Source organism: Magallana gigas, chromosome 8, assembly GCF_963853765.1.
Source record: "Magallana gigas chromosome 8, xbMagGiga1.1, whole genome shotgun sequence".
NCBI lineage: Eukaryota > Metazoa > Mollusca > Bivalvia > Ostreida > Ostreidae > Magallana > Magallana gigas.
Window position 1 is genome coordinate 1,561,643 of NC_088860.1, and position 16,080 is coordinate 1,577,722.

At 35.2% G+C, this 16,080-nt stretch overlaps 1 long non-coding RNA gene across 1 annotated transcript; it reads left to right on the forward strand.

Annotated features, from left to right (window-relative positions):
• The first annotated feature begins 617 nt into the window (after positions 1–617).
• On the forward strand, positions 618–2,109 carry LOC136270803 (uncharacterized). Its single transcript, XR_010708663.1, has 2 exons — positions 618–797; positions 1,800–2,109. It is a non-coding gene; the product is annotated as an uncharacterized lncRNA (long non-coding RNA).
• The last annotated feature ends 13,971 nt before the right edge of the window (positions 2,110–16,080 follow it).

A 16,080-nucleotide genomic window follows, 5' to 3' on the forward strand; every position in this document is an offset into this window, starting at 1 on the left:
ATGCTATTTATAGTGTTTTTCATGCTTAATACTAAACTGAAATCCGTTTTAAACTCGGATGACGCATTGCAGAGATATCAGGGTTCAAAAATTGATTTTTCCGGAAATTTTGATTCCGCGTTTTTTGGTTCAGAAAATAGTCTTAAGCTCAACGTCAAAATAACTCGTTCCAAACGAATTCGAAAATTGCCTGCTGATCATAAAACAGAAATCTGATTTGAAAAAAATTAAAGTTAATCAGCGTGGGCATTGAAATGATATCGTTAATTTGATTGATAAGTACGTTGAATATGTGATACCAGTTTAGAAAATAGCGACTTTTTTTTATCTGAATCATAATAAAAAAGAAGCAGGAGTAACACACTGTTCCCGATTTAAACAGCGAAAAGCTATTGAAAGTCATTACGGTAGTTAAGAAAGACTTTGCTGAGACTTGAAATAAGCGTAAGTGCAATATAAGCCATGCTCGTCAGACAGTTGTTGTATAATAGAACAACACGTACACATGTATAATTGAATGAAGAGTTTGTAAATATTTCAATTCACCTATTTATTATAATTTTACTCACAAAATAAATGCATAAATGCAAGTTATACAAGTTTATTTGTTCTCTGCATATCAAACACAAACATGTTTGTTTTGATCGAAATAAATATCGTACGATCACCACGTCCACGCGCCTTGTTTTGATTGCGAACAGCTGACAGTAAAGTGTCCACATTTTCATATGAAACATGGCTTGCAAAACTTCGATAGTGGAAAATGCATCTCAACTTTCCTTTGGGAGATTATAAAGGTATGTTTTAATATTGGTTATGTCCTGTTGACTTTTTCTTTTCAAAATAATTGCACTTTTTAGTCTAACCCGAGATTCCTCTGACTCCCAGTCTCGTAACCTCTGCTTTTATGTTGTGACGTGCGTCACGATGTAAAAGCGGGGATTAGAGTCAGTGAAATCTCATCTAGTTAAGTGTACTTGCACGTTTTTGTTTTACACATCGCTGATTGGAATTTTTATTTGTTATTTCACTATATATATGTATACCGGTATGTCTATGTGTATTGAATTACATACCATTACCTGTAAAACAGTGCTTTTGAAAGGGTTGGGGGCCCCAAGGTACACAAACGAAGAATGCTGTAATTAGTGTAGTTTATCTCTTATACATATTGTTTCATTCTTGAGTAATTTTTGATGCATATCACATCTACATTGTATGTAAACAATTTAAATTAAGACAGATAATAATTGATACTGTGCCCAGATCTCTCTCTCTCTCTCTCTCTCTCTCTCTCTCTCTCTCTCTCTCTCTCTCTCTTGTGCTTTGAATCTTGGCAAAGCGTCAGAGAGCAATTTAATTTTGTAACAGAAATATCTCTGTCAGGTAGAAAAAAAATGAACAGTTCATTGAATTTTGAAATAAGCGTATAATATCAATTGCACATTTTTTCCCCCTATGTTCAGCGGAATAACAAAGCTTTGTAAAAAAGTTCATGAAATTTTATGTGCATTATGCATAGAATTGATTTCTCGCTAAATTCATTCCCCCCAAAAAACAGTAGAATTGACAAAACTTGGTAGAGCAGAAGCTTATAATCTGATGCTGTTTGGATGTGTGATATTTATTTGTAGTTTTCGAATTGAAATATTGACTGTCGCAGTCGTACAATGAGTAAATCTCTCTCTCTTTGTGTCTCTGTCTGTCTCCTCACTTCTCTCTCTGTCTCTGCATATGTTAATGTAAACACAGCTTTTATTAGTATGTTAACACAGCTAATTGATTTTTTAAAATTTCAGCCCGAAACAGACTCTTGTTCCCACATGGCGACTACATGGCTTTTACTTGTTCATTCTTGTGGATTCAGCTCATGAGGTTACCCGTTCAACTTTACCCACATGCATGATTCCTTGTGTTTTACAGACTTTTTACCGGTAATTCAAATTCAATACGATAAAGCGTGAACAATAATGGAACTTTAAGATAGCATCATGCTTGTTGTGTTTGACAAGAAATTATGACAAACAAGATTAAGGCTGTTTAAAGAAATTTACAATTTTTATTTGTTAGTTGTGAAAATTGGTTTCTCAATAAAAGTATGCAATTATGTTTCCTTTATTTTGTATTTTATAATGATATTTAGATGTGTTTAATTGAAATATCATCTCTGTTTCTAATTTTCTCCTTTAAGATTACATGTAGGATATGTAAATGTACATTTGACCAGGATATAACATCTGCTATGATAATTACTTTTGAAATGAACAAGAAATAGCATATTTTTACATTTTAAATGTATATAATTATGCAAATGCAGAAAAACATGTCAAATTTGAACATTTATCATGGAGTTTTCATCCGTCTCCAGCTACCCAGGTTTGTTTAAATTTAATTTTAATGTAAGAAATTGTCAAACTTGTATACCTAAGGTCTTACTGTTCAGCATGAATGAAAGGAGACTAGAAACCAGAATTGATTAGATATTATCAAAATATGACTGTTAGCTTACTTTTTTTCATGGAAATAAGAAATGACATGCAGCACAATAATCATCCAGTAAACAAAAAAAGATCAATTCTTAGTATCATTGCAATTGATTGTTTTCAAATATGTGTGAGAAATAACTCAAAGAAATTGCCACAAGTTTTATAAAATTAGGTAAAAGATTTCAAACCATGATTTTTTATTAAAATCAAAAGATGGGGGAGGGTATACATGTAAGGGCATTTCTAAGTGATATAATGCTTTTTTCATGATAATATCTTGTAGATGTATGTAGTACTGAATAGATTACTTATTAAAATAGGTTGAACAACAATTGACCTCTAAAATGTTGGGTAAAGATTTTTTACTATGGATAACCCAATGAGTCTGTGTTAAATGAGGAAAGTGAAAATGGTGCACGGGTTCACTTAAATGGCCATATTTTTCTTAAACCTCAATGGAATTGGCAATATGTGGTATCCTTTTTCTAAGAATTGCATTAGCTTTCTTATTGTAAGCCAAAACATATTTTTATATAATGTTGTTGTACAAAATGTACTAAGTTAAAGGTAGCAAGGAACAGTTTCAGATAAACTACCTGTGAATATTTTTGTAAAATTGAGAGTTGTTGTACTTGAAGGCTTATGAGTGTTGCTAAGATTCATGAAATGAATTTTAATGATTAACATTAGTTAGTGGCATGAACGGTTCGAGGGGGGAGGGGGTCAGTAAGTCTCAGACATGTGATGCCTGTGCAACAAGCACACAGTACAGAAGGTCAACCCTTTAAAAAGCAGCTAGTGTAGAGGAAAAGTTGCTCAAAATAATATTTTAAACTAAATGCTACCTTTCTTTGTTAGTGGCCACGTTAATGAGTTTATGAGTCAGTCCCTAATACACAGTTGTTCAGATATGTCTAGAACAGTTAACAATGGTCTTGAACACTTGTAGAACAAAATGTGTTTATATTTACGAGACAGATTTCAATGAAACTTTCAAAATTGCTGCATGTACGTTAGCCACATTACAAAGAAATGTTTTTTACAGTGTACTATTATGTTATCTCGCATACAAATTGACAGTTGTCGATAATTAAAATTGATTTTATTGTTATTGTAAATATTAACATACAGAATTTTTAAATGGTATTGAAAATTAGAACTATATTTAATTGTTGAATTAAAACCCAGGCACGTAACATCGTGGGGGGGGGGGGGGGGGGGTGCCCCCTTTTTTTCTCTCAGCAAACATTTTTCTATAATTGTCTAAATTAAAAAAAAATGGAAATTAGAATTTTCACGTTTTATGAAAAGTTGTAGTTGTACCCCCCTCCCCCCTCTTTTTTTTTTTTATTAGTCTGCCCCCCCCCCCCCCCCACACACACACACAACTACACATTTTAAAAAAACAACGATGCTACATATACGTGTCTGTACAAACGTTACTTTTGAAAATCTGGGAGACTGAACATTAAATCGACATGTTTATCGTACGAGTTAACAAATGATGCAAAGGTGAAGGTCAAAAGAGAAGTTTTCTTGCTGTTGTTTACTTGTTAGATCGAATGTACTTATGTAGCTGATCCACCATTTACGAAAGAATGTAATGTGACGGGGAGAGAAGTTAAAAAACGGAAAGTAAAATTTTGCACCATAACATTTGGATGCCGCTTTGTTGTTTACCAGTGTTACAGGGCCATCCCCTTGGGCTAATTATCTTTAATAAGTGTCGGATGAAAAATGTCATATAAAAGGTTTGATAAGGTTGCAGGTGCGCGACGCAGGCGTTGTAGCCCTGTTTCCCAAGAGTATCATTTTAGCTCGTTAGGCAAGTGAGAGAGAGCGAACATGAGTCTATAATTTCTGAGTTAATATCTGTAGTTGTCATTTGTTTATTGTGCATGATAAAGTTCTGAGAGATGAAAGTGAGCAGTTGATTGAGTTATGGGTGAGTCTGAGGAGTGATAGATAATTGGTATGGCCATACCCAGGGAACACGTGGGAGACAGGAGAGAATGAGTTTGGATGTTAAAGAGTGAGGACGCATTTGTGATATAACCTGTGTTTCCTACATATTCTGTAATTCGTGTTTGTTGTAAATATGTAAATAAACTTGTAAATATAAACAATAGTTATCAATCAGTGCCGGTGACAGGGAGGACCCCCGTCACATATTATGGTGGCAGCGGTGGGATAACTAAAGGACAAAGGAACAAAATGCCAAAGAAAAAGAGGCAAGAGCCTGTCGAAGAAATAATTGTGAATGAAGTTACACCAGAGCCGAAGTCATCGACTCTAGTTAGGCCCGTTCCATTTTACGGAAAGTTAGACGAAGATGTTGATTCTTGGATTAAAGACTTTGACCGGATCGCCAGAGCAAATTTCTGGAGTGACGGCAGGAAGTGTGTCACAATACCGGCGTTCCTCCGAGACCAGGCAGCAGATTATTACGAATCGTTAGATGATGCTTTAAAAGATGATTATCGCTCTGTTTGTGACTCTCTCCGGGAAAGGTTCATCCCAAAAGAGCTACAGTCATTGTATTACTCAAACCTCTTTGGATACAGACAAGCAGAGATCCAAACTGTTGACGACTATGCCGCAAATATAACGAAGCTAGCCACACGTGCGTACATGGACATGCCAAGACGACAAAAAGAAACTCTTACCAAAGAACATTTCATTCAAGGGTTAAGACCTGAAATAAAAAGGTTTGTTCTACTTTCAAACCCAAAGACTTTTGAGGAAGCTTTTCGTCATGCGAAAAGAGAGGAATGTAACAACTCTCTTGTGGACAACTCGAGGACAAGAGTGGCAGCTATGTCACACGAACCTAAGAGAACAGAGGAGCTGGAAAAATCCATCGCAGACCTCTCAGCCCAGGTATCAGTGATGGCTACCGAGATAGGGCGCATTTCTTCCCAGCGACAATATACCTCAAATACCCGGGGACAGAACGTCCGAGGATCCTGGCGAGGAAGAGGCAGTGGACTGCAGCCCAGGTCTGACCGGAACCTTAGGACAACGGATGGAAGGCCAATCTGCAACAACTGTCAGCGGGTAGGACATATCGCAGTTCGATGTAAAGAGCAAAGAACCACCAATTCGGGAAACTAAAGTCCGCCCCTTTGTGTGGAGGTAAAGGATTAGCGGAAGTTAAACATCCTCCGAAAGAGAGCCGGTTGCGCGAAGTGAAAGAATTCGATTCCTCCGGGAATAGTGAAAATAATATAATTGTGAAATATGTATGTGAAAATATTGTATCATGTCAGTTGAATCCTAAATTTTGTACCGCCAAAATCTTAGGAGATGTGAATGATAAAAGTGCTTCAATGTTGATCGACACCGGATCCAGTGTCACAATTGTGAGTGAAGAATTCGCAGACCAGGGTACCATGGCGCCGGCTGGAGGGGTGAGCATTACATCGGCTACGGGCAACCGAGTCGATATAATTGGAAAGTGTGACTTTCGAATTAGAATTGGCGAAAAGACTGACATTGTTTACAATGCATTTGTTGCTAGGAATTTCCCATATAACTGTATTTTAGGACTAGATATTCTTAAAGATTGTGCATGTTACATTGATGTTGCAAATGATTCTTTGTATATAAATGGTGAGCGCGTCTCATTCAGCCCCGATGCGAATCTAGTCAGTGAGAGTTTGGAAGGTGCATGTCAGGGTGAAAGTTTAAACGGAATTGAAGTCAGTGAGTGTGTGAAGCCTGGCGAGAAAGATATTACAGTTAACGATCTCTATGTAACAGAAAATTTAGATCAAACGGAGCGTGAGTCAATTATGAAGGTGTTAAATAAGTTCCGAAAAGTTTTTGCATTTAATGACAACGAATTAGGCAGGACCAATTTAGTTGACCATTCGATAGATACGGGGGACAGCAAACCCATCCACTTGCGGCCGTACAGAATTCCCCACAGCCAGCGAAAATTACTGGAGTCTCAGATAGAAACAATGTGTGCTAACGGAATCGTACGACCGTCCAAGAGCCCGTATTCAGCTCCAATCGTCCTAGTGCCGAAGAAAGATGGCAAAGTTCGCATGTGCATCGACTTTCGTAAACTAAATGAGGTCACCAAAAAGGATGTATACCCTCTTCCGAGGATAGACGATATGTTAGATGCGCTTAATAATTCTAAGTACTTCAGTGTCTTAGATTTGTGTCAAGGATACCACCAAGTTCCAATTAAGGAGAGCGACAAAGAAAAGACAGCGTTTTCCTTTTTCGGAGGGCATTACGAATATAATTATATGCCATTCGGACTGTGCAACAGTGCTCCTACTTTCCAGAGACTTATGGACTCTGTGCTTTCAGGATTACTGTGGAACACGTGCCTTGTGTACATAGACGATGTAATCGTTTTCTCTGAAACCATCAGTGACCACGTCAAAAGACTCGAGGAAGTGCTAAAGAGATTTGAGGACTCGGGGTTAAAGCTTAAAGCCCAGAAATGCTCATTCGGGAAAACCGAAGTTGCGTTCCTTGGACATAAGATCTCAGCAACGGGAATATCGCCGGACACGGACAAGGTAAAATCAATTCACAACTTTCCCGAGCCTTCAAATGTTAGTGAACTCAGAAGCTTCCTTGGGCTTATTTCTTACTACCGGAAGTTTGTAAAAGACTTTGCTAGTAAGGCTGCGCCCTTACACAAACTTTTAAGAAAAGGAGTTGAATTTATATGGGATAGTAACTGTGAAAGTGCATTCAAAACATTCAAGGAGGCCTTGACCAGCTATCCTATATTAAGATACCCAGATTTCTCACTTCCGTTTGTTCTGTACACTGATGCGTGCGACACCGGTATTGGTGCAGTGCTAGCGCAAGATGGACCCGATGGCGAGAGGACTATAGCCTACGCAAGTAAGAGCTTAAAACCAAACGAGCAGAATTATGCAGTAATCGAAAAGGAGGCGCTTGCGATTGTGTGGGGTGTGAAATACTTTAGACACTATCTATTTGGCCGTAAATTCACTGTGATTACTGACCATAATCCATTACGGTGGCTTATGGACATCAAGAATCCCGCTGGTCGTCTCGCACGCTGGTCATTAACTCTTCAAGAGTATGACATAACCATTAAACACCGTCCAGGAAAAGCTCATCAAAACGCAGATGCTTTATCTCGAATTCCTGCAGAACCTTCAGTGGCGACCACCTGTGCTAAAGCTGAAACAGATATCATACCAAAGAGGTCGTATCAGGACATTCGCGACCGTCAGAAAAACGACCCTTCTCTTGCAGCTATCATCCAATACTTAGAGCTAGGGGAATTACCTGAACTGTCTTCGAAAGCTCGTGAAACAGTTATCTTATCTGGTGATTATGAACTTGGACATGATGGTCTGCTGTACCATCTTTGGCAGCCCGGATCTCACAGACGACGCCAAGCAATTAGACGCCAAATTGCCATTCCAAGGAGCCTTATTGATGAAGTGATGTATGCTTGTCATGACGATTTAACAGCAGGTCACCTTTCATTCCAGAAAACCTATGACAAAGTTCAAGAAAGATTCTATTGGAAGGGAATGTACTCGGACATAGAATTCTGGTGTAAATCATGTGTAGATTGTGCGACCAAGAAGTCACCAAAGAACAGGCCAAAGTTTCCACTGAACCCGCTACCAACCGTTAATGGACCATTTGACAGAGTAGCTGTAGATGTCCTTGGGCCATTTCCACCGACTTACAAGTCAAATAAGTATATTATCGTGTTTAGTGACTACTTAACCCGGTGGCCTGAGGTCTTCGCAGTAAACAATGCAGACGCAGAAACCACTGCGCGACTTTTTGTTGAGGAAATAGTGTGTCGTCACGGAGCACCTCGTGAGCTACTATCAGATAATGGTAAAAACTTCAGATCCAATCTGATGAAGGAAATCTGCAAGTTGACAAACACCAAGAAAACATTTACTACTGCTTATCACCCAGAAACCAACGGCTTGGTTGAACGCTTTAACGGCACCCTCACAACGATGTTGTCAATGTATGTGTCAGGTCATCAACGTGACTGGGACACGTTCATACCGTACATCCTGTTTGCATATAGGACCGCCATCCACGAGTCTACAAAAGAATCACCATTTTACCTTATGCACCTACGAGATGCTGTTTTACCTATTGAAGCTGCACTTTGCCCGCCGACATTCTCCTATGCCGTAGCAGACGACTATAAGGAAGAAGCCAAAGTCCGTCTTCAAGAGGCATATACCCTAGTAAATGAAAATTTACAAAAGAACCAACGAAAGCAAAAAGAACATTACGACGATGCCTCTAAAGAAACCCATTACACCGAAGGGGAAAAAATCTGGTTATACACTCCGGTTACCAAACCAGGACTGTCCGCGAAATTAACACATCACTGGCACGGACCATACAAAGTTCTAACGAAATTGTCCGATGTGACGTACAAGCTGCAAGACCCAGACAACAAATCAAAGACTTTAACGTCGCATGTAAACAGGATGAAAAGTTACGTCAATCCGAACGATCGCCATGACGACCACAATGATGACCCCGATCAAACGCCGTCACAGTTAGAAACCGGTGATGATCAAGAAATAGTAAAAATTCTGGATCTAATGAGACAAAGAAACGACTCCAGGCGATTAGAGAAATTTTACTTAGTCCAATTTAAAAACGGCAAAACCCAGTGGGTCAACGAAAAAGAAATTGGGAATTTTAAAATCATAGAAGACTTTATTAAATCCAAGAAATAAACGTGTGTATATATATAAGAAATAAACGCGTGTATATATGTAGCAGGAGAAAACTGACATTAAAAAAAAAAATGACGAAAAAAAAATTAAAGATATATATTTAAAAAAAAAAAAAAAAAAGGAAAGTTGTAAAGTGCACGTAAATAGTATTGTATTATTGTTTGTGCTACGTATGTGTAATGCAATTATTTTATTTAGTTATAATGAAAGTCTGTCGGCTAATTATCATAGTGTGTCGGGACGCCACACTTAGGAGGGGAGGTATGTTACAGGGCCATCCCCTTGGGCTAATTATCTTTAATAAGTGTCGGATGAAAAATGTCATATAAAAGGTTTGATAAGGTTGCAGGTGCGCGACGCAGGCGTTGTAGCCCTGTTTCCCAAGAGTATCATTTTAGCTCGTTAGGCAAGTGAGAGAGAGCGAACATGAGTCTATAATTTCTGAGTTAATATCTGTAGTTGTCATTTGTTTATTGTGCATGATAAAGTTCTGAGAGATGAAAGTGAGCAGTTGATTGAGTTATGGGTGAGTCTGAGGAGTGATAGATAATTGGTATGGCCATACCCAGGGAACACGTGGGAGACAGGAGAGAATGAGTTTGGATGTTAAAGAGTGAGGACGCATTTGTGATATAACCTGTGTTTCCTACATATTCTGTAATTCGTGTTTGTTGTAAATATGTAAATAAACTTGTAAATATAAACAATAGTTATCAATCAGTGCCGGTGACAGGGAGGACCCCCGTCACACCAGCGCAGTTTACTTGAAAGTCGTAAGTTTTGTTTTTGTTTTGTAACAGGTCACGTGTTCGTCGTACAACGGCCATTGTTTTGTAAGACCAAAATTATTGTTTCCCTAAGATTGTCGTGCTTTGTTTGTAAAACAGGAATTTTTAAGCCTACGAAATCTATAGAATCGGTCGCAATTTAGCTTTAATAATTTTTTAGTTTTAAAAACAAGAGTTATCGTTCCTGTTCATGGTAAAATGGGTAGGCAAACGCGGGCCAGGGCAAAATAAAAGCCGCGGCAGATCGAGATTTTTCAATTTCCGTCGATAATAATTAACTAATGTGAATTAAATTTTCAGGATATGTTACGGAGCGGTATATTTGTATTCGCTGCAAATATTGTTTCACAACAATGCGTATTTTGGAATTTATCGACGATTGTTGATTTTCAGTTTGCCCATTAAAAAATCCAGTATCTTACAATCAACTGATAGAAATAAAATAATTGTGAAATTATATTAAACATATTAATTATCCATAGGAGTTATTAAGAGGCTGATATATTATATATATAATGAAAGTTGAATAGGAAAATGTCACCTGAATTTGTTACACATGCACATTTCTGATGATACCATTTCATAAAACAGAAAATAAATATCCATGTGGGATAACACAGACACGCAACTATTACGGAAATTTGGATTTTGTCCCGGGTGATCGGATCTGGTTGTAATGACCTGGTTTTTCTTAAAACAAAGATTCTTTGAAAACAATTTAAAAGATAAACAACACATTACAAATATCACTTGTCTGAACTTCATTGGTCACCTGACTACATCCTGTCAGAACATTTTTTCATTTACCAACCAATTTCATGTCTTGGTGAACTTTTTAACATTGCTGTTTGTTACTTATATTTACAGCTAAGAATGGTTAAATTGTTCAAAATTATAAATATAACCATGCTTTTATGTTTACAATATTGATGCAACTTTTAATGATGAGCCTGTGGGTAATCATTTTTACTCAGAATTAAATGTTTTCACTGTATATTCTATAGGTTCATATAAGGAAACATTTGCAAATCTACCTTAGTATGCAACACATTTGAGAAGCCAATTAACCCCACTCATAGTATATATCTCCCCAAAACAGGAGCTCAAAACTGTCAAGAGTCAATTATTTATTAAAACAACATGTGTGATTATTAAATTGTTTCTTTTAACACCTGCAGTAATTATAACAGTTTATTTTGTGCTTTGAATTATTAATATGTAAATCACTAAACTAGGGGTTCAAAAAGCTGGACTAAAATTTGTACTCTAGCAACTATTGAAGTCTTTGGGAATAGGTGATCTGGTGAATTTAAGATTCATAAACTGACAGTGAAATGGCAAAGTATGCTAAATTGTGTTTTGATGCTTATTGATAGTTAATATCTTATATCTCAAACATACAATTGACATTGAGCAAATTAAAGAAATAAGGAATACAAATTTGTATTTCTCAGTATTCCCCAGTTTAGTGAAAATCAGTAGTATTTACCAGAACGGGAAATACCGGTATTTACCCAGCACTGGTATTTCCCGACCAACCCTAATACTATTTGATATGAATACACTGGAATAGCCAAACCTTTATCATTACTTGAGGTTTTAGTTGTTATTTTAAATTATTGTTTGTTAATTAAATAAATTTATGACTGGGTAGTACAGGTGCAATGATACACTTGCCTCACGTTACGATACATATCACGATACAGACAATGTGACATGATACATATTCTGATACTTTTGATGTGCTTTTAAGAATAACAAATCAACATTTGAACAATTACGCATATTGTTTAATCTCCAACTCTTTGTTACATAATTTTTTCCACATATTTTTCTTAATCAGCTATGTAAATATTAGAATGTAAACATGATTTGCATAAGGTAAAAATGTAATGTTGGCATCAATACCGTTATTTTAACACTGACAACAATTAAATTACTCATATATGCTCTTATTATAGTTGTAATGAATTTTCTGAAGGCAAAATATTTAATGACTATGGTAACCTTTAATTTTGATTACATTTTTGCACATCTAGGAATGTGGCATTAATTTCTTGCGACAACAGACAAATGCATGGATAATTGCCGTTTTATACGAGGTGCAATACACATGTCGTTTGTTTTTAGGAAAAGGTCTGCAAAATAGTACTTGCATGTAGAAACACTCAATTTGGGAACTTCGTTAACCAATTTCGTTTATTCTACAAAACCCTAAATGTAACTATATCAAAGATTTATGGGATGCACTGTAGCTGGGGGCAAAATTAAATAATGCGAAGCACGTTTTTCAACACCGAAATCATTTTAAAAATATAATTTTCAAACCGAATCGGACGGATAAATATATTCCGGATCGAATTACAGAACCGCGGTATAGCCTACTGTATCATGACATACTTTTACAGTGATATACCCTCTCACGGTTTATTGTTGCACCCTTACTGGGTAGAGAAATTAAAGAAATTCATTTTTTTCAATGCATTTGTTCTAATGTTCTACATCAGTGGCACTTGCTGTTACAGCCACCTTTAATCAGCAGCCACTGCCCATAATTGGGAAGTTTCAATGTTGTTCGTTTCGTTTTTCACTATTATGAATATTTTTAATTCAATTAAGAGGCCACCTTTCTAAGGTGGACAGCAACCAGTGTTTTTAGGTCCTGTGCACTCAACGTGCCTGTTTTCAATGACCATTTTGTCTGTTTTAAGGAGACTTCACTTTCTAACAGAAAAATAGGGACGGTCGAGTGATATTTTTTTATTTGGCTTAAGTAATTTTCTTTCTATCAAAAACAAATTCATAAATTAACAATTTGAATTACATGCAAGTTAATGCTTAAGGTATTCAATGTATAATGAAGGAATATTAAACAATTTTGAAGCATTTTAAACTAGTTAGATATGTGTTGCTTGATAACTATGAAAGTGAAATGAACCAAATTCACATGACAGACAACATATAAGGAGCCGGTCATTTTGCACTTTGAATTTTTTTAAAGAGTTATTTCCCTTTGATGAAAAAAAGAAAAATTTTGTTTCGTCAAAATATCTGCGGTAAATGATTCATTTATTTCATACTTAAATAAATAGAAAGTTTATGCATGTATTAACCAAAAGAATTTTACTAATTTTAAGTTACTTTTTACAATATCTTAATAAAACATACATTGCCTATAGACTTCAATGCAGAATTCAAGGTGTAATTTGTTGGGCCATAATAAAAATTTTGAAAATTCCTTTGGTGGAGTATTTATATTTGATAACACCTTCAAAATGATATCATGATTAAGAATATCGGACCATTCATTTATTAGGTACAAAATGTGGTCGTTATACATCGAATACCTTAAGCAGTACACTCGATGTACGATTTAATACATTCAACATTCAGGTAAATACTTGTCCCTAAGAATACAATAGTTTACATTCATTGTCATTTACATTGCTTATAGATATGATTTACATGTAATTTTTTTTTTAGATTATGGTGTATAGATTTGAATAAAACTGTGATCGAAATGTACATTATGTGTTCTATAAATTATACTATACAGCACAATGAGTCTCTTGTAACTTCAAAATAAAATTATATTCAATGAAAAGGCATGATACAATAAACACGATAGGATAAATGGAAAAATCTGATAAATAGAATGATAAACCTGATAGGATTAACACTCAATTGGATAGCTCTGAGGCAGAGATAGAACAGCGTACTCGCACAATACAAAAGGAATAATACACAAAGGGAAAGGATTGAATTGTAATAAATAAAATTGTGGGTTCTGTGGTGTTAATTAATTAAGGGTTGACTAATTGATTATAATGGATATTGATCACACAAAAGAAAGGTTTCCTGTCACATTGACACCTTTTCTTTTGTTTTATATTATTATACACCTAAATTTACCCCCCAAAAAATAATTCTTAGATAAATTTCTTAGCATTAATTCATCTGTATTAGTCTGTATATTTTCATATAATTGGCTCAGAACTTCTACACTCCTATTAGCACTTGAGCTAGAGGTTTAGCCTTCTGCTACATTGGTTTTTAAACTGAAGAATTCTGGTTTCGAGCCTTTTTTTCTATTACATTTGTAGCACTCAACAAAAAAACTGATGTAGAGTTGTTGAGAGTTTCTTGTGTGACATTTCTAAATGATAGATTTTTATTAAGAAAAGGGGGAAGAATGTTAAAGTGTTTAAAATTAAATTAGGTATATATAATAGGCTCACTACTATTATTAGCTAGTGGGTTAACCCTTTAGCTCAGTTGCTGGAATGTCGGTTTTAAAATTGAAAGGTCCTAGGTTGGAGCCAGCTCATGCCACCTGTTCTATTACACATCGTGAATAATTGAAATTTTTAATATGTGATTGAATTTACAGGTTCAGTTCAAATTTGGGTGCTTGGATGATTTTTAAACAGAGTTGTGCCTCTTTGAAAAAAAAGAGAAATTCCCAGTTTCCGCTCTCCAACTTTTGAAGGAATGCACATGTAAAGTTAATATATATATATATATGTAGATTTATGATTGGCAAAAAAACAGCTTGAGTAGATTTTGTTTTGGTCCGTTGATTTTTGATAGATTTATGCCTCTTGAACTACCCGTATATGGAATATTCTTAGTGTGTGCTCTCTAACTTTTGAAGTGATGCAACTTTTAAAGTTGATATTTATATGTTAAAGGTTAATTTTTTTTTTTTATAGAAATTACAGGTCTAGTTCTAATTTACTTTCAGTCCAATGATTTATGAAAGATTTATGCTTAGTGAACTTAAAACAGAATGAGTAATTTTAAGGGATTTTTTTAGTTTTTCTGTAATCAAACGTTATACTAAATTTGGCAGTTGAAATTTTGGTTGTTTACGGTGGCATTTGTGGAGTTTCGACACATCTAGTTTGTTTAGGCATGCCATATGGTGGGATTCAACAAATTGATTAACTTCCTGTTTTAAAAATGTCTTCTTTGCTTATTTGTATAATTACATCAAAGCACAGGTATTACTAGTGAGCATTGGCTCACAAATATTTTGTTTTGTATCATAAGAGTCTTCTAGTTTTTCAATGTATCTGGTCATGCACACTTATTATCTAAAATTATCTTTTCACTAAAGCCCTCTCCAAAATTATGAATTTCATGGCCACTGGGACAGGAGTTTTGGTGTCACACTTGTAGGTCTTACTATTTTAGCAAAGTTAAAAGCAAACTAGAAACCAAAATAGATAAGATATCCACTAAATATGATCATAAGCTTACTTTTTCATGAAAACAAGAAATCGCATGTAGGGCAGCATGTTTTTTTGTAAATAAAAATGCAACAAATTATCCATTTACCAAAAAAGATCAATTTTCAATATCAGTGATGGTTGTTTTCAAATATATATGAGACATGACTCAAGGAAATTGCAACGCTAGTTTCATTATATTAAAGTAGATCCAGTGTTCTGTGATGTCACACTTTTTTGTAAAACTTTGAATTCTTTAAATATTGTGCAAGATAGTTTTATTTATTTTATGTGAATATAATCACATGGATGTAATTAGAATTATTGGTAGGTTCAAGATATTTTCGCACTTAATTTTATACTAAATTTCCAATTTTATATATTTTATCTATGCAAAGGGGAAATAACTCTTTTTCTGACTTTTCTCTCAGTTGTATGTCTAAATGCTATAGTTTTTCTTATTCCAATGATTAATTTTAAAATATTTTTGTAATTTTTGTTTTCTGATAACGTTGACATTAAAATTAAACAAGAAAAACAAATTTCTGCCTACAAGATTTTACTTTTGACAAAAAAATTTACAGTTTTCTGATGCTAAAATATGCTTTTATTAGTTTATGTTTATGTGGCATCTCAAAAAGTGTGATGACATGTAAATTTTTTCTAACAATTGATGACATTTAAGTCTATTAAGTCGAAATCAGTTCAGTTTTTCAACTTTCCTCAGAGAATTTTACGAGTATGGAGCTACCTTAATTAGATTTAAGTGTTCAAACTAATGCTTATGAAAATCAAAAGATGGAGGTGGGTAAAATTGTAAGGTTATTTCAAAGTGATGTGATGC